This window comes from Aythya ferina (assembly GCF_964211825.1).
Source record: "Aythya ferina genome assembly, chromosome: 7".
Classification (NCBI taxonomy): Eukaryota; Metazoa; Chordata; class Aves; order Anseriformes; family Anatidae; genus Aythya; species Aythya ferina.
In genome coordinates, this window is record NC_140302.1 from 22,342,320 (window position 1) to 22,368,560 (window position 26,241).

Here is a 26,241-nt window from a genome sequence, read left to right on the forward strand (position 1 = left end):
TTCATAACTGGTTACTTCCTGAGATGAAGAACAGTATCTCAATATTGAACTCATTTAAATTTGACCTTTTAATGTGCTAGAACAGCATACTATCTTATGCTCTTATCTGTGTTGGCTCTTAAATCAGGGTCTAGCTGTAAAAGGGCACTGCCGAATTCTCGAGTTGTATTTTTTGCAAGAAACACACTTTAGGTTTTTCATAATTAATATTAAGAACATGCAGGGGACAGTAAAAAGAAAAAGAATAAAGGAGGAAGAAGGGATTTAGTTAACAAATTGGTCTTGGTATACCTATATTCTAACACTAGCAAGCATGATGAAAATCTGCTGAAAAAAGCACAGCTAAAGAATGGATGGTCAGAATATAATGGTATGCAATTAAAAAAAAAAAGTTGATATTTTTCTTGAAAATATAAACCTTTAGTTCAAAAATGATTTTTCTGACCCATGTGTGTCAGATATTTCTAAAGTACAAAAGTTAATTATAAGTCTATGGCCTTATGCTTTAAAATATTCCTCTCCCACAGGATCTCATGAAATATGCGTGTGTTTACAGGAAATTGTGGAAAAAGTGACTCATCTTTTCAATAATTTACACAGGATAATTTCTTGAAAAGCAAGATCAGCAGGGGCTTTTTTTTATTCTTTTTTTTTTTTTTTTTTTTTTTTTTTTTTCTGATTGCAGAGGATTTACTTGGCTACCTCTGGATACTTTGAAAACAAGGAGAATATTCAAAGTAGAATAAATGAAGTCATTCATTTTAGTCATATTAGTCAACTATTATTGGTCAATTTACTACTATTTGCTCCAGTTCTCTAAGCATTTGAACCATAGCCTTATGTCTGTTACTAGGAGTTTTCAAAACTTTCCTGCTTGATGTTACGTTTTCCAAACACTGTTGTACCTGTATGTCACAAAATGCTTGCAAACCATACAAGGTAACTCAGAGTTCTCCAGCTCTACTTAGAGTGCTTGTACTTACTCTATATAGGCCATAATATTCTTACTTAACTTGATTTGAGGTGTTCAAGGCAAGGGATAAGTGCTTCTTAGAAGTGACCAATACCTAAATAATATGTTCATCCCTGAATACTGCAAACAGGAATTGAATGATGTCACTAAAGGAAAAGGAATACTATACATTGCAACAGAGCTAAGGTCAATTTAATTGCAGTAAGCAATGAATCGACTGTGTCAGAAAAAGCTTTTCACACAAATACACAAACACACAACTAATTGAAACCAACCTCAATTACCAGCCCAGTGAGGCAGCATGGTCAAGAGCAGGGGAGTGTGATACTCCTTCTGAGCAGGCTGTTGGTCAGAGGCTCAGCACGAACACATAAAAATTTCACCTCAGGTACTCTTCTTCAACACAGTGTTGGATGTCCCCAAAACAATATCTCCCCCCGCCCCGTCCCCCAACCCCAGCATTTACTGCCAAGTGTCTTCTTTATAGCTGGATGTTGGCACAAGCTGCCAATCAGATTGCAGTACAAACTTCCAGCCATCTCAGGTACTGTTCTCCTGTCAGTTGTCAATCTGTGGCCCAAGCCAAGGCTCATTACACTCAGATCCTACTTGCATTGCCATGTCAGTCATGGTTCATTTTGTTTAGGCCTTGTTTGCAATGTCCTATTGATTATGACTGAGTCACTCAGCCCTTGGTCAAGGCAAAATTTTATGTTGCTATGCAAAAATGAAGGACATTTTCTATACACCTCCAGTCAAAGTAAGCGTTCATACTTTTCAGTTGGTAGTTTATAAAATTCTGGGATAAATTTCCATACCATGTCTCTGCATCCCAAATACTAGGAGCTGGTCTAGTGGATGCTACTGTGGATGGTCTAGTCCATACTGTAAGTTACAAGATCTATTTGTGTTTCTTCAGTTCACAGCTGAAAAACCTAACTTTAAGAGGAGTAGAAATTACTTCTTAGCAATATAGATGTAGTACCATTTTACCTTGGCTGCATCCCCTATGGCAGGAGCTGTGAGAAAAAAGGGCATAGAGTCACCACAACAGATAAAACATAACTCCAGGCTATTGTTATAAATTATGTCAGAAATATAATGAACTCCTTCAAGTAATTCCTATAGACAGCCCTGCACAGTCTAACAATATAATGAAGATAATTTGGAGCTTTGTCGCTAAAAATAATAAAAAAAAAAATTAAAATAGAGCAGGTTCCTGAAAATGCTCAATAACATGGTGTCTTGGCATAATGAATATGTTAAATGAATAGCCACAGGATACAGAAAATGTACTACAAGTCTGCTCCATTAATCTTCTCAGAGAGTGAGAATCTGCTACAGCACTGGAATTTTCTTTTGAGATTTTCAAATTTAAGGTAGTCATTCCAAGCCTGCAAATAGTAGCTAATGAAATTTGACTTTATAGACAGAGGGTAAAATAAATAATCTTAGTACTCGTCAATTAAACAAACAAACAAAAAAAACTAGTAAGCATACATTTTAAAAGTATGTATATAAAAAGTACATTTCTGAACTGCAGAAATATTTTAAATTCTTGCAATGACCTTAATGACCTTGTTATCAATATGCCCCACATGAATTATGCAGCCACCCCAAACTCATGCCATTAAATATAGTAATAATTGTCTGACATACACATGCAACGTTACACTGGGGATCAATTTGGCCCAGAGCATTCCATTAAAACATAAAGTGAGTTTCAAATGTATATGTTAAAATGAAACATCAGCTATAATGAAAAAGGAAGCAGAACAGAGCAGGCTTTACATATTAGTATGCATTTTCCTTTAGAGAACATTTCACCACACTCATACTATACATAATGTTATTCCATATTTGATGTACAATCAATCCACATTTTATTTTGCTTTTTAAATTATCCTATGAAAAGTACAAGGCAATCAATGTACTGTGCTCTAGAGAGTTGGTACTATTATTTGAATTGCTATTGTTATTTAATACTTAGTTTTCAGCAGGGCCTTGATTATGGGCCATTGTATTAGCTACCATACAAGGACTTAGGAAGATGTGGCTCCTCATCTAAAATTCACCATGTCTTTGCATTATAAAGCTTCGGTAAGCTTAGAAAGACAGGTAAAACACATTAGAGTAGCCTGGTTATTATTTGTTCTTCTTATGTCTTCTAAACATCCAGAGATTGAGATGACCGCACCTTTTTAGCATTCTTGTATCAAATCCTATAGCAGAATACCTAAGAAATCATTCTGTTGGAATTAATGTTTTTGAAGTGATTCTAAAGACCTTTGACATGACTTAGTAGAGTATTACGGTACTTCAGACAGCTTAAAAAGATTGTCTTCACAGTATTGTGCAGAGTTGAGCACCTTGTTTTAGCAGTGATGAATTCAGCCACAGATAGATGCAAACTTTAAAAAAAATAAAATTAAAAAAAATAGTGGGTGTGTGTTTTACCAAGCACACCTCTGCCCCCATAGATATCCTTGATGTGAAAAGAGTATTTCAAAGTACATTAGAGGCAAAGCAAGGGTGGATCAGTGGTTGGAGATGGTCACTTTTGAGGTTTTGAAATACTTGATTTTTGAAATAGATATTTAGAATAAATAGAAATAAATAGAATAAATAGAAAATTTCAAAAGATTTTGAAATACTTGGACACACTTTGTCTTGGCCACAGCATGCCACAGTAATAGATTTGTCAGTGCATTTATGCAACTGTTTAGCAGGATCACCAGTGAGAAAAGTGGTTTTCGGACACCAGATGCCCATGGAATTTTTAATATGCCTGTGAAAGTATAGTGAGGCAGACTTATTACTAGAAGACAGTAATTTAACTTTTGTATTCCTATATCTGTAAAGCCATGGTGGCTGCTATGTACATGGATATTTTAGATCTCAAACATTATCAATTCATTTATTGCATAAAATGAAAACCTATGTTTACTTCTCCCCAGTGAGAGGCATTTGTTTAACAAGGCAGCAGATGCTTCACAGCTTCCCAGTCTGTGCAAAGCTTTAAGGACATTATAGTATCGAGCTGAAGTCACTGTACACGTGTTGTGATTAATTTTATGTAGTTCTAACAGTTTTGTTAAAAAACACATTTTAATCCACTTAATCTGCATTATATAATTAAAAAAAAATCTTTAGTTGGCTTCATAAAATTAGAATATTATAAGTAGTTTCTTATGTCCTGTTTTTGACTGAGATAGAGTTAATTTTCTTCTCAGTATGGTGCTGTGTTTGGGATTTAGGATGAGAATAATATTGATAACACATTGAGGTTTTAGTAGTTGCAGAGCAGCACTTACACAGAGCAAAGGCCTTTTCAGCTTCTCACTCCTCCCTGCCAGTGAGGAACCTGGTGGTGCACAAGAAGCTGGGACAGGACAGAATCAGAACAGTTGCTCCATACCAGCCAAAAGGATATTCTGTATCACATGACATAATGCTGAACAGTAAAACTGGGGTGATATTGGGAATGATGGCATTTGTCTTCCCAAGAAACCCTTACAAGTGATGAGACCTGATTTCCTGTAGGTGGCTGAAGCCTTGCCTGCCAATGGGAAGTAGCAGATCTTTGTTTTACTTTGCTTGTACACATAGCTTTTGTGCAAATTTACCTAGTAAACTGACTTTATCTCAACCTTTGAGTTCTCACACTTTTACCTTTTTGAGTCTCTCACCAATCCCACTAGGGGAGAACAAGTGAGCAGCTGTGTGGTAGGTACTTAGCTTCCTGCTGAGGTTAAACCACAACACTTAATATTCAGACAAAGAGACAGATATGATATAACAAAACAATGCAAAATTTTCCAGTCTAAAACAGTAAACAATCAGATTTCAGCCACTAGTGAATTTTGGTAGAAAATGGAAAACAGGAACTTGGAAAAAAAATACTGATAGCTCTGCAACTAGTGCTGTAATATGGTTGAATACGAAATTTCTGAAACTGTTCTACTATTTCCATCATATGTAATTACAGTACTTAAAAAGCATTTCCCTACACGGAGAAAGGGAAGTAGTACACTTAGTAGCAACCAAACTGTCATTCTGTCTCCTTTTTCAGCATGCCTGCTTTTCTTGGAGGTCATTTTTAATGAGTATGTAAAAGCACCTGAAAAATCAGGTGCATAAATTAACCACCAATTAAGGTAGTTAAAAAAAAAAAAAAAAAAAAAAAAAAAAATTTAATTACTAGTTACTATATATAAAGACCACTCATTAGCATGTGGCATGCCTGAATGTTTATCACATTGCAATTACTGAGGCTCCAAAGAAAAGTGATGTTTTCATTGTGTTGTAGTCCTGAAACTGGATATTACATGAAGCAAAAGAGTTTGCTTTCAAATTTATGTCAGCAGGTACAATTGAAAGAATATTATCACAATTTAAGATAGTAAGTGCTTAATTATTTCTGTATAACATTTCTCCCACATTTAATATCACTCTCTATTTGGAGTGGCTGTTGACCTAGTTTTCAATCAATTGCAATGAGAATAAAAAATTGACTTTAAAGCAGTGATTTTTTTTTTTTTTTTACTGTGTTACCTGTGACATCTGAAACGTTGAATGTATAATTGATAAATTTTTTTGCCACCATCAACAGTGAACTGGCATTACAAACCAAAATCTTAGAGAACAATAATGGCACTAGAAAATATATAGAATCTTGAGAATAGAACTGCACAGAAAATATCATATATATTTATGAGACAGGAAAAAATCTACAAGTAGAAATTAAAGCACCTATGTATTTGGTTATTAAGGCACATCCTATGAATTATGATCAACTATTGGTCATCTATCAGGCAACTTCGGGGTTTGAGTACCATAATCAACAATTAGCATTACACTCCTAAAACAAAGGTTTATTTATTTTTTCTTTCCATCAGACAAAGAATAGAAGACAGTAGGATAAAGAAAGACAAAATAAAATGATGTAAAGAAGATCCATTTACTACAAACATTCTCGCTACAACAAGTCAGACTATTTGCCACAGAGTGTAGATTCTGCATGATAAACTGCAGTTTATATGTAGGCATTTAGATACCTGGAGTCCAGAATGGACTCTGACTGGTAAGCGACATGCCATGATAACTGCAAGACTTATAGTGAATATATAGTATAAATAAACTATAAACCTCCAATTGGAATCCCAATGTGATGAGTAAATTATCCAAGAAGGAAACATTGAGAAGGTGAATATAATTTCTAACGTTTCATAACTAAGTGCCTTTCATTCATGAAAGACCAATAACCAATATACATCTTCATTTACCCTTTGTTCAAAATTCAACCACTGAAGTAGAGTAAGAAGACAATGTAGTAGTGGCAATGCCACTTTTTTATGTAATAAATTTTGTCTCAATTCTTCATTTATCTTTTGGGAACTTAACTGCGTCTGAAACCCTGGAGAATTACGTACCTAATTCCCCTTGTTGATGTGATGTCTAGAAGACAGAATGCTACCCAGATCCAAAATGCCAGTCACCCATCTGCAAATTTTACCTACCATCAGATTACATCTGTACTTTATATTGATGTTAGCTTCATCAAATTATTATCAAATTGATCATGGTGGTACAAGAATATTGATGCCAATAAGACACACAGATGGAAACTAAATTCAGCTGATAGTAAATATTTCTAAGTACCTGACCTCTCTGTGATGCATCCATGCATAGTTCTTTCTACATTTTTAAGTATATTTGAGCAAACGGATAGCAATTAAGGTACTACTAATAGTTCAGAGTACAGAATACCTGCATACAATTTAAGTAATATGCAGTAACCTATAGCATTTGAAGCATTTATTGTACGTTTCATGAAGTTATATAATAGTTATCAATAGTAGCTATTACTTGTTATCAAAATTAGCCTGTCTAATTGAATGTTGCTTGTCTCTTTTCACTTAATTATTCACCATCCCTTGTTGGTGCCTACGCTATTAGCACCAGATGAATCATCTTAAAGTACTTCAGTCAGCTAAGTTCTTCTGTCACCTGATATTGGTCAACTCAAGCTGTGTTGGTATTAAGTGAAAGCATAATTTAGCTCGATGACTGAAAATAAAAGGAGATGATGACTGTATGTAGATTGCATTGTTATTGTTTGGACTTCAGCCTGGTTGCCCTTTAGTAGATCTTTTATCTGGAGTAAATTTAATTGATGTAACCCCTTATAAGGGTTAATAGTGGCAATATGACTCTTAGTAGGTAGTACCAAGTGCTAAGTCTCAGACCAGCTCTTATTCCCCATAAAATAACTTTTAAGCAATTACTTTTCAGCCAAAAAACAGCCCATTATCTACAAATACACAAATAGTCACAATATTCTACAAAATACACAAATATATGACTTTCAAAAAAATCGATGTACATGTATGTACTTTTATTCCTAGTGTTTTCCATCTAGCTGGATAAAAGGACTGAAGACAGAAATACGTGGGAAGATAAGGAAGAATGGAACAAGTCAGAATTCTGTACAGGATGATAAATCTATAAGATTCCTTGTGTTGAAAGATGTCTGTAAGGTTTGACCTTAAAGGAGGCTGTAGCGAGCTGGGTCTATTCTCCTACATGCCTGGTGACAGGATGAGGGGGAATGGGCTAAAGTTGAGCCAGGGGAGGTTTATATTGGATGTTAGCAAGAACTCCTTTACCGAAACACATTGGAATGGGATGCCCAGAGAAGTAGTTGAGTCACCATCCCTGGAGGTCTTTAAAAGACGTTTAGATGTAGAGCTTAGATATGGTTTAGTGGAGGACTTGTTAGTGTTAGGTCAGAGGTTGGAGTCGATGATCTTGGAGGTCTCTTCCAACCTTCTGTGATTCTGTTTTATCTATTAACATAGGAAGTTTGGTGGGAAAAAAAAAAAAAAAAAACACACCACAAAGAACTTAGACACTGCACAGACATGTTATAATATAAAGTAATAATATTTTTCACGGTTCACTTATGGACTTGTACAGAGAGACCTATATACTGCAAAACAACAGAAAGGTGCACATATTTTCTCTCTTTATGTTGATCTTTGATCTGTCAAAAAGACAGCTACCTGGTGCAAAATGTCATTTCTCAATACCCCCTAGTTATTTAGGATTGTTCCTGTCCTTTCCTGCAGGTGCTATATTTCAGGTGCTGAATCTGCAGTACTGAGTAATTTCTATTGCTTTTGTCTATAAAGAAATTGGAGGGAAAAAAAAAAGTCCACGAAAGTCCACAAGGGATGGGTGTATCACCACTATGAGGCATTTCTTTTCATGAACTGCTTTTTTTTTTTTTTTCTAACTTTAAAATGTGAAGGGCAATGTCACAGTGAACTGGAATTTGAAAGCATGGTGATTTAAATGGACAAAATATACCCCAAAGATTAATGTGGATGTTTTGTGTCCATATCTATAGCGTGTAAATAGTATTGGTTCTATGTGAATAAATGCAAATTACTGCACGATGAATGCAATTAAAATAGGGCATCTTCAGAGAGTCAGGTCTTAACCAGTGGGCAGGTTACTTTTTTGTTTTTGGTTCTGTCAGGATACTAAGGACAGTGATAGTACCTAAAAATCTAATATTGGTTTAAACTCACCAATTTAAAACAAGAGCATTTGATTTGTGAGGCAATTGGAGCATCAATAGTTTATGTTCATTTAAATTAATCTGAAATTGTATTATAGAGACAGAGTGATTTAAAAGACTAGGAAAACCATTTCTTCCATTAATAGTTTTCTCTAGAGAATGTTGATAAAAACTGGACCTGAAAAATTGATGAAAAACTGGACCAATTTGTTTTTCTTATTCCCTTTGGATATTTTTATAGCCAGCAACAAATGCATATGGCTACTGTAGAAAATGGAACTTTTTCTGTTCCAAAGCTGTCTGTCAACTTTTGGCAGTAGGGACTCTTAGGCAAATGAATAGCACAAAACATCACCTACATTGCAGATTTGACATTGCAGATTTGTAATCATGGGGTAGGAACAAGGATATTAAAGGAAAATTAAGGGAGATTGGGAAGAGGTATGGCAGACAGGATTTTCCCAGCAGACATATGGGAAAATAAGCCCAAATATTAGAAAGAGGCTGTCAGGATGAGTAATCTGCTGGGTTTTGTCAGTGTCTTTAGCAATACACTTTTCATAGTTCTTGTAAGCAAAAGAGAAAAATGTCTGTTTAATTTATTTCTACATCAATTCCTGTGAACAGATAGTCTTCTTAGTTTCAGGATTTTGAATGAGTTTTCAAAAACAGTCAACCTTATTCCTTCTTAACTCTCTGCTCCATATAAAATGCAAGTGCCAGACCTATGTTTATTTTCATGATAGGATGTAAAGAATTCTCTTTGTTTAAGAATGACTGGATTTTAGCTGTGTATCTTTATAAGCAGTATCAAAGGAAATTACAAGGATATGTAGAAGGAGAAATAAAGAATGAGGAAGATCCATATCACTCTACTGAATTCACAACTCAAGATTACAGAATGTGCAAATGATATGAACTCACATAAAGAATCCCAGAAGGACTTGTTTGCTTATCAGGTATGCCTTTATATCACACCACAAGAGAATTGGATAGGCCACAAGAGTTGCATTCACAAGTACATACTGTCCATGGTTTTCTCAGGTGTCCTCAGTTTACTAGGAAGTTGGCAGGTAACTAGAAGCAGAAAGACACTTGCATTTCCATCCTAAGTAGGGATTCCTGGGTCTTCTGTTTGACAGTTTTTAGAAGGGAAAAGAAGAGAACGGAAGTGTGGCATCTATGGATGCCATATCTAGGGTAAGGTTTAGTATCAATATTCATGGACACCATCGAAGTAAGATATGTTTGTAGTTTTTGAGACATGTATTGGATGGGTAAGCTGATGTGTGCTATGTACATAAATGTGAAGACAAATGACGCTTCTGCCCCCAGTAGAAAATATATTAGAAAATTCAGAGTTGTATGTTTACTTACATCATTTACTCTGAAGTCAACTAAATGTAATAAAAATATATAAATGCTATTAGACAGCAACTTGTGCCAAAAGACATTTTGCGAACATAAAATGAATAACAAAAGAAGATAATATCCCATGCAGCACTAACGGTCCTTAAGGCTATTAGTTTTGTGTGAAATAGAAATGCTGTAAGGATGAATCTTAAACTTTGAGATTTGCAGTTTCTTAACTGCACAGCATTAGGAAATTTAGAGAATTTTGTGAAAAATTATATAGTTGATCTGCAACTAACCTTTCAAAAAATGTTATACTGGATTGTTCTCAAATATAGTACAGATTTTATATCTATGCTTTTGCATTTTATGTTTTGAATTTCTAATTCAACAAAACCATGTAACATATAACATCTGACTACTTGAAATGTTGTGCATATCAAAATGAGACTGACATTTTTGTATCTGAAAATAGCAGGCTTGGGGTAGGATAAAAACACAAACATTTTCATAATTTATTTTTTTTCAGAATCAATTGAAAATTGATTTGTTATATCTGCATAGTTCCAGCATTATTCCAGTCTTATGTGACCCACTCAGCTTTGGAGGTTATAGTGTTGTCATAAAAAGAATATTAGTACATTGATATAAGATTGCTATGCTCCCATTATTAGTTATCTTCTGTAGCCTTTTCATCATCCACAGATTATATCAGAAGCAGTTTTTTATTCTCTTCATTGGTGAAAGTACTGAATAACTTCAGGATTTGTACTGATATTTGCAGAGCTCCACCAGCAATGTTTTGGTTTGTCTTTCAATTAGTCAGTTTTCTTTCTATTTAGGTATTTGTAGGTATTATTTATAGGTATTATATTGCATTTATATTATAGGTATTTATATTTATAGGTATTATATTGCACTAATTTCCTATCAGATTATTTAACTGTACTAATTCAAATGGTCTACAAAAGCTATTGCATCTTTTCAGTTACTTTTATCAACTAAACCAGAAATTTTGTTGAAGAATGAAACCAGATAATTAGATGAGACGGAACATGTGTTAATGACTGTCATTTCAGTAAACAAGGCTGGTATGATTTTATACCTGTAATTTTTGATGACTGACTCTCATATTAGTGTTTCCATATTTTCCATGGGATTCATGCCCGACTGAAAGAATACTATCTTCCCCTCTAATTATTTTATTTTTATTTCATATTGATGAAACATTATCATTCCTCCAGGCATCTGAAATTTCATAGGAGCACTAAGAATTCTAGGAACTAGTGATCTTTAATGTTATTAGTACTTTTGTGTAAGTCCTTTGGACAGGGATACTCTGGGCATCCTGATTATAAAATACCAGCTCTAAGTAAATGTCTAACATCTCTTCCTACATTCTGCTTAGGTGATTGATATTTCTCTAACTTCTTATCAGTAAACTCCAACTTGATACCTATTGCTATTGATAGTTTCCCTTTTCTACTGTTTGATTCATTGACCTGCATTAGAAATTGCTGACTTCAGCCAGGGTGGACTTTCATCAAATTTGAAGCCATAGTTAAAGTAACTAGTTTGTGTTGTACTCATTATTTTGGCCTTCCACTATTTAATTTCACAGGTCTTTCAATTGGATCATTTTTCATTGATTTTTTTTCCTTGTAGTTACTTTATGAATAATTTCCAGCAGTTTAGGAAAGTTGACAAGCAGACTTTCTTCCTCACATTAACACCGCCCTGCACAGTGTTTTTTCTGTCAGATGATGGGGAAGAAGCTGCATCCTGTTCTTTGTCATGCTTTTAAATCTAGGTCATGAGGGTTGTTTCCCAGGCAGCCATTAACCATCTATTTTAATCCATTTTAATTCATGATTTTGAGGATCAAAATAGTTGAGTTGGATGAATTTGTCCTTTAAAAAAAAAAAAAAAAAAGTTGCTTTTTTACCAGGTAGACAGATGTGTAGTTCCCAATTTATGTAAAAATGTTTTTTTTTTCTTTATTTTGAACACATCATTAACAAGCAGTTTATAAAGAACTCATCTCACTTTCTGATCTGATAGTGTTTAACAGATTTCTACCTAGGTGTTATCAATTTCATTTAGAGGAATCTAAAACCTATGCTTCTGACTTACCAGTTATTCTAAAATAGATAGACGTATGATGTTGAATATATGGAATATTTTCTCCTATCTATTTCTATTTTACATAGTCTACCATTTTTGAATTTATAATAACCAGTTATATTAACATTCAGGTCATGAATCATCACATCAAGTCTCAGGAATGACAGTTATGCCAATTATTCATTTCCCACAATGAGAATTTCCAGTTCCTTTCAGTTGTTATGGAGTCTCCTAGGACTGGCATACAAGCAACTGAAAAATGTCTTTTTCTTTACTTTTTTTTTTTTTTTTTTTTTTTTTTGTAGTTGTTATATCAGTTCAATTTAGTTATGAGGATACAGATTTAAATCTAGTACAGTGATACCCAAGCTATCTATAAACAAGCTGACTATGGTATAAGAAGCAAACAAACTGCAACAGCAAAAATTCAGCTTAAGCTAATATACTCACATCTTAAGAGCTCACTTGAAATTGGGATTGCATTCTGTTTACTTCCTAAGTTCATAGCATTGATCATTTAGTGCCCTCCCAGCTGTTTGACCCATTCTCTGTATGATTTCTTATAAGAACCTGACCTACAAACTTGAGCATTCTGCTTCACACCAGTTCCACTGCTGACGGTAGTTTCCATATTTTCACTGACTGCCAAACATCTTTCAGGCTGTGGAACATGCATCCTCTTCCCATCATGATGTCTTCAAAGACATCTCAATTATCAGTAGTCCAGATCAGTTCAGAAACCTTTGAAGAAAAAGGAGGTTCCCAGCACTGATAGGTCACTAAGTGAAAGAGACCAGCGCTTAAGAAACAATGCATAGATACACAGAAGTGCAGTGATATTTGAAAATCATACAATAACCTTTTAAAAAATATGCACATTGTTTAAAACAAAATATCTAAAGCCTCTCACTCTTACACTTTCTCTTGAAATGCATTACAATTTTTCTTGTTACAACATTCATTTCTGAATGTTCTATTTTACTGGTTCACACTCATTCTAAACGTGAATGCCAGATGGCGCTTGCCCTCAGGCCAAACACATCTTCTATGTCTTGACACTTCTTTCATTTTAATGTGCTTTTTGAGAGAATGATGCTTTTGCAGAAGCTGCAGCAGTGAAGATGTCAATGCATTTTTTCAAAGCTCCTCAGATCTTGTAGTTTACCCTTTGCTTTCTATGACCATTATTGAGTTCCTAATTGGGTAGACAGATGATCAGCATGTTCTTCCTTTTCACAGTTTGTACACATCTCATTACTAAGCTGAGAAAGACAGTGAATTTTACTTAGAGTAGTTCAGATAATTATCAACCTGCTGATGCCAAGAATAAGAGAAATGATGTAAAAAGAACTCTCATAGTCTGAAAGTAATCTGAAATCCTATTTGATATGTTCTGTTGACTTAATTATGCAATAAAGACCATACAAGATAGCAAATGAAAGCTGATTTCAAACTTAACTTCCTCCATTTGGTTTTACAAGTGCTGTATAGCCTGAAAACTTCAACATCTTCTTATCAACTCTCCAGCCTTACACAGTAACTTACACTTACAGCTTATCATTCAGGTGGAGTTGGGAGCTTCAGCTGCACTTGCTCTTGAATTGTTTACTGAGGGGCTGTAATTACCTTCAGTGGGCTTTCATCATCCTTAGCCAGTCTGTCTGATCACTATGGGATTTTCACTAAAGTATATAAGTATTCTTGCTACTAATGCAAAATTCCTTGGAAACAAACCAGGAAATGTCTGTGACTAAATTCTACAAGTCCTTATTTGACCAATAGTGAGTATTCTTAAAAAAAGACTTTTCACTCTGAATACCTACTGGTTTACCAGAGATAGGCAAATGAAGACAATAAGTTAGATTAATATTTGTACAGTAATTTATATTAATTTAAAACCACATCGTTTGCACCCTTTGCTCAAGTGCATAGAAAATGTAAAGGTTTTTACAGGAGGATGATTAGTCTTTCCTTATATTATCTGTTGCTTTTTTGAGTTCCAGAAAACTGCAGTTAAAAATGTTATTGAAATAAACCTCAATCACAATAAAGCATTGGATTGTGTTGGCCTGTCCTGTTTAAAGCTAGATCCAGGGCCCTGGGGACCTTGCACTACCTAGCTGATCAAAGTGAGTTTGGTTTCATATTTTTCTTGACTAAACTTAGTTTGCTACTGGGATGGCACATTTTTGTATTTTCATGTGTTTAAGGCTTTTCTTAAATAGTTGGAAATGTATGATTTTTAACAGTCCTACTGTCTTTACGACCCTAAAAGGTCATATCTATTATATTCTGCAGTCAAAGCGGCTCTGCAGGGAATCTTATCTCTGACATATGCCAAATTATGCAAAATCTCATCCATCTAATTGCATATCATGTACAGTGACTTTTAAAGAGTATTTTTAGGCCCTGAGACTGCTACTAACCTTTAAAAAGTGTTCAACCCATTTGTTGTGCCTCCTCCTATCACCAGTTTAATTTTTGTCTTGTGTGACTGTTAAGTTAGTGGGGGAAAAAAAAAACTTGACTGACTTCTTTGCATATAAGCACGGTGAAAGTTGCACCAGCCATCTTCATGTGAAAGGATCTCCTCTCTAAATAATCAGCATATTATGGCTCATAAAGGGTATACTTATGGCTGTGACAACGGCACTGCCACCTTCTACAAGATGTTCAAAGCTATTAGCCCCTTCATGTTGTATTTCCTTAAAAGATTGTTTTGCTTGGCCTCAATAGATTCTTGTACTCTTGTACTACTAAATATTAACTTGTAGGAATATGTTTTGCATGGGTATTCAAATTCTCACATTGCTTTTTGTCTCGGTAAATAGTGCTGAATTATACATTTAGTTTGAGGGGAATCTTTGCTGGAATTAAAAGGAGTACATAGTAGATATTGAATTTCAGTGGGAGATGGGTTCTTCAGTCACAAAAATGCATGTAAAAGGCTCTGCTAATATCTTTCCCATGTTTTTGAGAAATTTAGGAATGAATCTTCAGTATGTGACAACGTATTAATGTAATTTATAGTTCTAGGAAAAATGAAATGGACAGATATTTTATTTGTATAGTATTCACAGGGAGTTGACAAAATACTAATATTTTTAACCAGTTTAAATTCATGCCCTTTAAATACTATTTCTAACTTTGAATTATTCCTCTTCATGCTTGAGGTAACCAATCAAGGCAGATTCCTTAATATCTGAATATCAATGATCATGGACTCTAACTCATTCATGAAGCCAAGAAAAGTTTAAATGAAAAATGATTGCAAAAGATTTCAATTGCAGACAAAATATAAATATTTTGTATTTAAAACAAATGAAGAATACTGCAGAATGTACCATTTATTACCTGTGCCCCAACCATACCAACATAATATCTGCAGGCATCTGTAAGAATTAGTCTATGAAGCTTGCATAGCTCAAATAAGAATGTTTCATCTGCATTAATTTTTCCTTTTTTCTGTGCATGATGATCAGTGGAACCAGATTTTTTATTATTATTTCATCATTGGTAGTCAGATTTTTTACTGCAAGTTTAAGAGGAGTAGAAATATTTCAAAGCATTTGCAATTTCTTTAGTTAATATTAATCCCTAAAACCTTTACCCTATGTACAATGAATTAAAATATGTTTAAGGTCTCTTGTGCTAATACCAGTTCTGACAGAGGTGCAATTTGGAGGATAAACTCCGTATTCAAATAATTTCATAGATTATAATTTAACAAACTAAAATGCTCTGCCTGAGGGCTTCAGTAACTTAGATACTGTGAAGAAAATGTTAACCATTCTTTTTCCTTAAAAAATGGCATATGATTAACTATGTTTCAATATCACAATTGTAATTTGAATTGTATGAAAACTTGCTAATATATACACCAATTCATACAGTAAGTTCTACCTAACACCACTTAGGTTTTCCCAAAGTTACCTGATTTTTAAAGAGAAGTCCAGCCACGTACAGCAATTTTAGTTTCACAGAAGCTGGGTGTTTACTACGTTGCTTCCTGCAGACATAGACCATAGCAGGTTCATAGGGAGAAAAGTATACATTTTAGAAATGCGAAGATGATGAATATTTTTATTTGCTTTATAGACCATACAGGGTTCATAGGGAGAAAAGTGTACGTTTCAGAAATGTGAAGATGATGAATATTTTTATGTGCTGTTCAGTTTACGATGTATTTATTCTGACTGGAACGCATTTATGTTCATGACTATATTTTAGAATGACTCAAAAGAAACATCTTTCCTCTTTTAAGCACCCCTAAAGGAATAACTAAAAGGGTAAAAGGTGACGTGATATGGATAACAAGTATCATGATATGTGTAACTACTGAATATCTTTAAAGGCATAGAGAAAAATCCACGTTAAAACATCAAGACTCCCTAGATTCTTACAGATGCTACGTGTTAATGCAGGATGTCTTCAATTCTAATCCATCCTAAAAACTAATGAACAAGTAAGGTCTTTTCCTTCCCCTTCCAAAAACAGTAATAGAAAAATCTTTCTTTAAGCTCACCTTACTGCCTAACACCCACAGTTTTTTTCAGTGTCTTTCTGTGATGATGTGTCCCGTATCACAAACACTTAGTTATTCTCTCTCTTAAGATCAATCTAAGCAGTGTTTTTTTCTCTTAGCAGACTCATACATTTCAGTGTGATGAATACCTTTACTACCTTAAAGCAAGGTAAGATATTCAAGAGCACTATCTGACCTACGCTATCACAACTAGAAACTAAAAAGGTTCTGTTACCACAGTAGTAGCTTAGTATTCCAGTGTTATGAAGCTAACTCTGATAAATGTATTTGGTGGTTTACAATCCACTGTAATTGAGTGGCGCTACTCTTCTGACTACTCAGGAGTTCAATGAATGCTACCCTGTATGTGTTCTGTTAAAGTAGTATTTAATATCTAAAAAATCAAAATAATTGCCCAGGTGTTTTCCTGGTCAAGATGATATTTTCTACTGTAGAATTGATTTTTTGCAAAGTAATTTAATTGTGGAAAACCTTTTTATTCCCGTATTAAAACTGTATAATTATTCAGAAGAAAATGAAGAACTCTACACCTTCTATACTGCAGGAGCACCTCTCTATCATTTTTATCCACACAAATAAATCTGATAGTATTTCAGATGTATATCTTCTGGAAAAAAAATAATATTTGATTGAAAAGATTAATAGCTGTTTATTGTCTTGATGTTTCTAAAGAAAAATAATACCATACATTTACATGGCAGTAGTTAATAAATGATGGCAAATTCCTCAGGGCATTATCAAACTGTGTGAATTTGTGTATCTGATCAAATATTTATTAGTTGCAGTTTCTTCCTACACTGATTTTTCTTTTCATTTATTGCTCTAGGCTTTACTGTACAACACTAAGGTGGTACTCATGGGCATATGCTCCCCAAAGAAAGGCAATCATTATGAAATACCCAACTTCAAAACTACAAGCTGCCTGAATTTTAATTTTTTGTTCTCTAAATAAACTGCCACAGTGTTTAATTATCTTTTCTAGCTTATTTCTTTGACCTATATTAAAACTAACCAGAAACAAAATTTCATTAGTTAAGCTGACAATAGATATCAATTTCCATTGAATGATATCACAGGCTTTTTACACTAATATATAAGCTCATTGCTGTGTACGCAGCAAATGATTACTACAGAAAGTAATTAATTTATTGGACGTCACTTTTTACTGTGTTGCTAAAGCTCTGCCCTATATTATTTTCTACTTCTGTAAACCTGTTAGTGCAAAGATTCATTGCACTGAACTAGTCTGAAATTCTGGAACCCATAAAAGTACCAGTAAGGCTTGTGGGAGACTGACAGTTGAATAAAAATGAAATGCCAAAGAAAAAAAAAGGAAATATATGCAAATTTCCTTACTTCTCTCAGTTTCAACACTGAGCCATCATTAAGTCTTCTCTGTGTGATGCTTTGTTCTAGTGCAGTTAGCACTGACCCAGCAACACAGTGTCCATTGTATTACAGGAGTACTAAGGATTGGTGCATCTTTCCCATGACCAAAGCCTTCAGCTCCTTTGAATGAAGTAGAAGTTCTTTGTGGTGGCAAAGATGGCCTAAAGATGGTGGAAAGAGCTTTTCTTTACCCTCCTTCTACAAAATTAATTTCAGTTTTGTTTACTCTATCATGCTGGATAGGTTCATAGGATAGGGAATTACCTTCTGGGCCGTGATCACATGCTTTGCAATAGGACCTTCCTCCTAAGAGCACTGCACAGTGAATTGTCAGGATGCCATGTGTACTTTGGTCAGTATCCTTTTCATAATTTGAAGACTAAAAACATCTGTGTATCTATTTTTAAAAAATATTGGAAGAAGGAGTATGTGTTTTGCTCAGGAAAATATCGCGTCTTTGGGTTTTCTGCATTTCTGAAGGGGACATAAGAAGTTTCAGGGGAAGCTGTTCTCAAAGAGTCTCACCATAGGAACTGATATGAGGTACTGTCTTCTCATTCTATTACCATTAATGTCCCTCTTAGACTTCTCATTTACTTCAGTGAATGTAGGCCAAAGTAATCCAAGGAGGCACTGTATAAAAAACGCTCTTTGTAAAATCTCACATTCTCTAAAATATAGAGATCTTCAGAACTAAGCTAAATTGACATACTGCTGCAAAATGCAAACAAATGCACACAGGTAAAATGCTGAATTACAGGTTACAAGAATACACATTTCATAAAGAACAATAAGGAGAAACTCCCAGGAGAATGCAAAGTCAGAGGCTTGTGAGATCCCTGTATTTATTTAGATTCATAGTTTAGATGAAGAAGTACCTATGCTGAGCCCTAGGCATCCTTGGCAATTACGTAAAAGCATAAGCAACATAAAGAATGAGCGCCCTGCAGCAATCTGCCATCCACAGAACCATGTATTAGACCTTACAGCAAAAATAAATTAAGAGAAACCATACCTCCCTTATTCCCTTTCTTCCTCCCTACCCTTCTAAAGAGAAAGTTACGTGAATGACCGCATGATGCATAAAATATTTTTGTTATTAACTGGACTTTCTATGCACAAGATAGATAGGTATCTCCTTTTTATATAAACTTGCATGATATGTGGGAAGTAATGTTTTCTATTTTATTTGTTTTCTTTGGTAGCAGTGAACAAGAAAACATATTAGCTCTAGTAATTGCTTGTCCGTGTTGTGATAGACTTATACACAACGCTAGACCTGATGTCCTATATTTTATTTTTTTTCCTTGTATAATCACATGAACATGCTTATGGACAATTGATATAGCTAGCAGAAATTTAACATCTCTAGTCTACAATATTAAACTAATTTGGAGTCTAAATTTTAAAATTGAAATTGTTACCATAACAATAATTATGCTTGTATTGTTCCATTTACTTGGTGCAGGACACAGGTATAAATGGGACAGTGTTCAGATTTTAAGTTGTACTGTAAAAAGGATCAATGTTTCAGTGGTTTGTTACATATCCTTCCTAATTTTAAAATTATTTAGGCCCGCTAAAACCAGTGAAATCAGTGAAGCTTAATCCACAACACTAGCCAGATGTCTAGTGTTTTGTTTTTTAAAACAGAAAGTAGGTTGATCATATTTTTAAGTAACTTAATTAGGGTTTTCATTAGGAGAATGATTCTCTCTTAACAATTAATTGAAGTTCAAATTTTACACAGAGCAGAATAGTTTGTCATTCTGTCCTGGGAAGTACTTTATGCTGATCCTTTTCCCTTGTTTGCTCTTTCATTCCACATTCTAAGAAGTGGTGTAAGGGACCCATGTGATGTTTAATGTGACTGTATGAAGCTGAGTCGTTTTAGCTATGTGATTCTAAATGCAAGCAGATTTGGGTTTTGATGTGCACATGGAGAAAGGTGACTGCTGTGCTGTGAAGATGTCTGTTAAAAAAGGATCACTCCTTTTTAACTTAAACACAGATCTGTTTTTTAACTGAATGAGATTCACATTTTTGAACATTATTATCATCTGCTTAGAGCTGACAAGCAGAGAGACTTGTAAAAATATTAAGATTTCATCATTTATTGTGAATGAAAATACCTAATCATGAAAGCACCATCAGAAGCAAACAAAAAATAAGAATAAAATAAAATGTCTGTGTCAATAAACAAGGACTTGACAGATAGCATTAAAACTAGTAAACACCAATGAATTTGTTTCTTTGCAGCATGACTAGAAGGCTTAGGCTTCAGTAAGGTCAGGCCACAGATGAACTGTCAGCAGGAAACTTCTGATAACAAGAAGATAGAAACATGGTAACAGCTCATCACATGAGTACTTCCTTCTTGTTATCCCAGCAGGAAGATAGACTATACTCATAAAGATACCCAAAATGAAGAAAGAGTAGCAGTAGACCTGGCCTCAGAACAATAGTGAAGACTGTGATGTATTTATTGTGTAGCTGGTGACAGGATTAAAACACGAGCCCCCAAAAAACAGTTCATTGCCAGCAACCAAGAGAAACTGAAGAGATGTAGCAAGGTCTTGATACTGGCCATCACTTGTCCTCCATACAAGGATCTTGACTAGACCACAGATAAACACCCATCATGATGCTTGTGAGTATGGAAATATGAGAATGTTAGTGAAACTCAGGAGAATGAGAATGAATGGCTAGAATCAATTTTGTTTAAAATGAATATCACCTTCCTCTTCCATAAGGTTTTATGCTGTTTTATTATGTTAAATTCCTACAAAGATGGGCACTTTTTGTTTCCAGAGCGCTGTTCATATTATTATGAAGTTTGCAATGCTTTTGCGTAAACCCAAGTTGCTTCTGCTGTCCTGATTTCCTTTCTTTCTCTAAAGATCCCAGTGTTTTGCTTTGCTTGGTGCACAAGACTGACAGATGATAACTATATGACTTCCTCCCCCTATTGACATATGATACCTTGTCTCTATGCAGATTAGTTAAGAATTTAAGGGAAGAGTTTTTATGGTAGACACGACAATTAGGTATTTAACTCAAAAGAGAGATCTACAAAAACTGACCTTTATTACAGAAATTGATAAACACGTGCTTTTTCTTAAGGAAAATGAAAATTTTGTTTTTATTTTGTAATATGAACCCATGTTCATAAACCCCATGTTCACAAACCCCAGCATGGGTTTGTGAAGGGTAGGTCCTGCCTAACTAACCTGATTTCCTTTTATGATAAGATCACCCGTATGGTGGACCAAGGGAAACCAGCTGATGTGATTTTTTTGGACTTCAGCAAGGCTTTTGACACGGTTTCCCATAGGATCCTACTGGACAAAATGTCCACCATACAGCTAAATAAAAACATCATACGATGGGTGAGCAATTGGCTAACGGGCAGGGCCCAAAGGGTTATGGTAAATGGGGCTGCGTCAGGCTGACGGGCAGTCACCAGTGGGGTCCCTCAAGGCTCCGTTTTAGGGCCGGTACTTTTTAATATTTTTATAAACGATCTGGATGTAGGAATAGAAGGTATTTTGAGCAAGTTTGCTGATGACACCAAACTTGGAGGAGTTGTGGACTCGAATGAGGGTGTAAAGGCCTTGCAGAGGGATCTGGATAGGTTGGAGAGCTGGGCAATCACCAACCGCATGAAGTTTAATAAGAGCAAGTGCCGGGTCCTGCACCTGGGACGGGGAAACCCTGGCTGCACGTACAGACTGGGCGATGAGACGCTGGAGAGCAGCCTAGAAGAGAGGGATCTGGGGGTCGTGGTAGACAGCAAGTTGAATATGAGCCAGCAGTGTGCCCTGGCAGCCAGGAGGGCCAACTGTGTCCTGGGGTGCATCAAGCACGGCATCGCTAGTAGGTCAAGGGAGGTGATTGTCCCGCTCTACTCTGCGCTGGTGCGGCCTCACCTCGAGTACTGTGTGCAGTTCTGGGCACCACAGTATAAAAAGGACATGAAACTGTTGGAAAGTGTCCAGAGGAGGGCTACGAAGATGGTGAAAGGCCTGGAGGGGAAGACGTACGAAGAACGGCTGAGGTCACTGGGCCTGTTCAGCCTGGAGAAGAGGAGGCTGAGGGGAGACCTCATCACAGTCTACAACTTCCTCGTAAGGGGGTGTCGAGAGGCAGGAGACCTTTTCTCCATTAACACCAGTGACAGGACCTGCGGGAATGGGGTTAAGCTGAGGCAGGGGAAATTTAGGCTTGACATCAGGAGGGGGTTCTTCACAGAGAGGGTGGTTGCACACTGGAACAGGCTCCCCAGGGAAGTGGTCACTGCACCGAGCCTGTCTGAATTTAAGAAGAGATTGGACTGTGCACTTAGTCACATGGTCTGAACTTTTGGGTAGACCTGTGCAGTGTCAAGAGTTGGACTTGATGATCCTTAAGGGTCCCTTCCAACTCAGGATATTCTATGATTCTATGTTTCTAAAGAATGCTGTGCTGTAACTACTTCAAAAATGTTTTCATATTGAAAACTTACCTTCGTATATAAAACTGTAATTATAGATAAAGCCTAAATATATGAAAGGGAAAAGTAGAATCTATGATTATAAACGAGTAATATGGTGAAATGCAAAGAGACTAAGCAACTCAATATCAACTAAACATCTCAGCATTGGCTACCGTATGGATTTACAAGCACCATTATAGTAATTGCTGCTATTTTCAAACTTAAATTACGTTTTACATATGCTTCACCTTGCTGAATGGGATGTTGCTATGTTATATGAATATTAATGATAATGTGACAACATTTTGTATAGAGATGCATTTTGATTATTCAAGAATATTTATAGTTAATTTGACGTAAAAAAAAAAAAAATCCTATTTCTACTTTCTTTTTGGGGACATTTTTGGGAGCAAAATAATAATACATTCTACTTTGTTTGGTGGGTCTGGGTCTTTTGCCTATCAAGGAAGAAAAAAGAATGCTGTAGGGAAAGGACAGAGTTCACTTATGTTTGTTTGTTTGTTTTTGTTTTGTTTTGTTTTGTTTTTTTACCAGATCACATTTAACTGAATCAAAGTTAAAAAAAGGAAGCTGAGATTTGGAATAGAGCCTCTGGCCACTCACTGTTCCAAAATAGAGGGCTACAGGTAATTTAGAAATTACTGGACTGACCATTTGTTTGCTATCTGTTTACCATTGGTTTAACAGAATCTCCTGAATGATCTGTTTTCTGACCAATCTTGGAAGCATTCGTAGGAGAAAATAGCCCCAAGAAAAGATCAGGAATGATCCTGTACTCTTTGCATTGTTCTGGCAGCAGAAAAGAAATTGTGAGCTAAACTAGGTCATATCCTTGGTTGACCAAAGTCTTGCCAAGAGTTTTTGGAGGTATACATGTATAATAGCTTTGTCAATCCCCAGCTAGTGGTAAGATTAGAGAACAAGCTTTCAAGCAATTTTGTATTAGAGGTTAGTCTAGCAAAAGATCAGGAGTATGGCATGACCTGGTTTATTTTGGGAATCTTTTCTTACATAGTGTTTAGGCACACCTAGGATCCTTGCCCCAAATCCTTCATAAGCACCCACTCCAGGTCTGTAGAATTTTGATAACAATACTGGGTTGACAAAGCACTGTTGAAGAATATGGGATAATTCAGAATTAATAATTAAAACAGAAGCTACTGTGTGCAACTTATATATACATGTAACCTAAAAGCCATAACATAGTTCAGTCAGCCTCAGTCTCTACTATGAGGCATATTCTGGTCGCTGTTGCTCTGTGGAATATTAAAACTTGTCTTGTGATGATGCATTAGACTAACTTAGCACAGAAGTAAATTATTCTTAAATCCTGTAGGACAACAGATATTTGGTCCCAGTTTACTTAACCACGGTGAATTTTGCTTTGATTAAATGTAGATTTAAACACCCTGTAGATTTTTATTTGTAAAATTAGGGATACTATGGTCTCAACTACGACCAAAGTTCAGGCACCATTTTTTTCTCTTTACTTAGAATAATATCTAGAAAGTTAAAAGCTCATATTGCACAAACTTTGAAAGAAAATGTGAATTTCTGTAATTAGGAACACAAGCATAGTAACCTTAAATGAATGTCATATCCTTACAAGGAGACTTATAATGAGGGTGAAAAGAACACATGCTGCTGAAACATAACCTTCTGAACTCTACTGCATAGAAGCTGTTGTAATGATTCATTGGTTTTTGTTTGCCTTTTTTTTTTTTTTTAATTAATTCAGTGATGGGTGAAATTTGCTATGACTTGCTTTTCTTGTCCTTATGTGACACTTGCCACATGATTATCATCTTTTAATGTTTTATAGAATCTCCCAGCTATCTTCTGTTCTTGGTAAAATTATTGTCATTGTTGGTCTACATCATTATGATTGATTCCTTAAAAAAAAAAAAAAAGATTATAGTATTGTATTATAGACTCCTAATGCCTCAAGACTCAAAGCTGTAACAGGTCAGCATTTTCCAGATTTTCAAGGGAAATTCTTGCAAACTAGGGATTTGTATCTGGAGTTGACTTCAATCTCAAATTGATTCTTTCATGAGGTATTTAAAAGGAATAGTGTTGTAAACATCAACAATTGCTATTATTCTCAGGCAGAAGTCTTTGTTTAGGTAAGGTTGAAAAATATGAATCCAATTATATTTCTGGTTCATTTTTAGTTTTGAAAACTCTTGGAAGTAGAAAATACTTGGAATCTTCTTAATGTTCTGTTTTCTAAAATGTTCATGTGCTAGCCATTGATACCTCATTCTTGCATTGTTTCTAATTGTACCTTGTGAAATTAAATATATTCCAGTTACAAAAAGTAAATTATTGAAATTAATTGAATACATTAGATATATTTTTCTTTGAAAGTGTACCCATAAGTTAGGTAAAATCAAGTCTCGGGGAAAAAAAAAAGGGAGATTTCTCAATGATCCTTCTAGTAGTTTATGCTTCTATGCTATTGGATTTAAGTGGTTTATTTTGCCTTAATTTTATTCTGCATTTAGATGTTTTCTTTTTGTGTGTGTATGTGGTTTTTTTCATTTGTGGTGATAAGATCAATGTCCTAGGTAAATGCATGAGCTATGCCAATTAGCACGTAGCTTCTATATTGCCTCTTGAAGCAGCAATTGTTGAAATTTTTTAGTGCATCACATTAATTTATCTTTGGTTGAAGCAATGAAAGACTTAAGACAACAACCCTGAAGTTCATTGTTAAAAATCATTCAACATATAAGTGCAAAAAAAAATTTTCAGTGGAACTAACAGCATGACAAGAAAGGATAAAAATGATATTAGGTCAGAACTTGTAAGTGCACAGACCTAACAGCCTTGGCAGGATCTTGTCAAAATTAAATCATTTCAACAGTTTCAGTTTAATTTGACATAGCAAAAAAATGTCTAAAATCATCACTTCCCATAAAGAGAAGCTTTGCAGTTGAAAAAATTTTATAAAGCACTTTGTGAATTCAATTTATTACTTGAAAATGCTCAAATTTATGTGTATTAGAATACAGATATGAGTTATCTAACACTGTTTGAATGACTTATATTCAAATTTGCTGAGCTGTAATACTGGCATAATTTTAGTTCTCGGTAGTTTTATAACTCACATAGTTTTATTTCTCACTGAAACTACCCGCTATTTTTTCACAGCAGTATCTGTACCTTCCCTTTCCCTTCCCCAAATTTGTAACAGGTCCTTCTTTGCTGTTTACAGCCTCATTGATATTAAATCTTTGTGGAAGGAAGGTTACAACTTAGATTTTTGCAAATGGTACAAAGAAATTAACAAGTCTGAAGAGAGTAGTATGAGGAGAAAAAGCCTAATATAAAGGCATATTAAATTGCCAAAAGATTAATAAAACTGTCAGATTTTATTAATCAGAAAAATGTCTTTTACATTGTTGTGAGGGGTTATGGATGTCTTCTATACTTGCAGAACTAATGACCAGGAGTCAGACCTAGCTGTAAGGTATTCTGCATGTGCAAGATTCTTGGAGAAAACTAATCAAGAACGGAAACTTCATTAAAATGACAGGCTTTTTTCATCAGTCCCCTTCACAGCTGTCTTATTCAAAGGGTATGAGAATGATAGCTGACCTTCTGGATAGAAAAATGACATTTAAAAATGTGAATAATGTACAAATTAATCCAGCTATAAAAGGAAAATACAGTATATAATTTCTTTGTCTTTGGTGTTACTGTGCTGCAGTGATAACCTGCCCCAGTTGAAATCTGTGGGAATTCACAATTGATTTTTACAGCTAAATGTG

General features: G+C 35.0%; 1 pseudogene across 1 annotated transcript in view; it reads left to right on the forward strand.

Annotated features, from left to right (window-relative positions):
- The window catches only part of LOC311439799 (heparan sulfate glucosamine 3-O-sulfotransferase 1 pseudogene), a 163,531-nt pseudogene that overhangs the window by 65,249 nt on the left and 72,041 nt on the right, over window positions 1-26,241 (forward strand). The window lies entirely within an intron of this gene.